Consider the following 804-nt stretch of genomic DNA (forward strand, 5'->3'; position numbering starts at 1 on the left):
CTCAACTCCTTAACTTCTCTGGTGAGCCTCTGTTCTGAGCTTGAACCTTCAGACCTATTTGATCTGTCATAGTCTTCACCATAAGTATCATTGCTCAGTGCTAAGTTCTCCACTAGCTCTAAAGCAGCATGTATCTCTTTACCCAGAAAGTTCCCATTGGAAGCAGTATCCAGCTGGTTTCTAATTTTGGGAAGGGCTCCTCTATAAAATGTGCTGAGAAGAGAAGCCTCACTAAACCCATGGTGTGGGCATTGGTTTGTGTAGCTCCTGAATCTCTCATATGCTTCACCAAAACTCTCATTGCTGTGCTGAGTGAAGCTAGAGATTTGGTTCCTCAGTTTTGCAGTTCTTGAGGTGGAGAAGAACTTAGATAAGAAGGCTTGCTTGCATTGCTCCCAGGTTTGAATGGAGCCTCTTGAAAGATTCTTCTCCCATTGATGAGCTTTGTCACCAAGACTGAATGGGAATAGTCTTAGCTTGAAGCTGTCCTCAGAAACTCCACTTATCTTTGTCAGATCACACACCTTATCAAACTGGTCCAAGTGTTCCAAGGGATCTTCCATTGCTAACCCATGGAACTTTGAGTTTTGGACCATATTCAGCAATGATGCTTTCACTTCAAAGTTGTTGTTTTGCACAGGTGGTGCCTGAATACCAGCTCCATACTGATGAGCATTAGCCCTGTCATTCTCTCCAACATAGACTTGGGGTTGCTCATATCTTCTTTGCTGTTGTTGGAAAGGGTGGGGTTGGTGGTGCATCTGTTGTCTTTGCTGAACATTGGCCTGATGCCTCTGTTGATGA

General features: G+C 44.2%; 1 non-coding gene across 1 annotated transcript; it reads left to right on the forward strand.

The window, feature by feature from the left end:
- Positions 1–234: 234 nt before the first annotated feature.
- Positions 235–341, forward strand: LOC112089982. Its single transcript, XR_002901342.1, has one exon. It is a non-coding gene; the product is annotated as a small nucleolar RNA R71 (small nucleolar RNA).
- The last annotated feature ends 463 nt before the right edge of the window (positions 342–804 follow it).

This window comes from Eutrema salsugineum, unplaced genomic scaffold (assembly GCF_000478725.1).
Source record: "Eutrema salsugineum unplaced genomic scaffold, Eutsalg1_0 scaffold_11, whole genome shotgun sequence".
Classification (NCBI taxonomy): domain Eukaryota; kingdom Viridiplantae; phylum Streptophyta; class Magnoliopsida; order Brassicales; family Brassicaceae; genus Eutrema; species Eutrema salsugineum.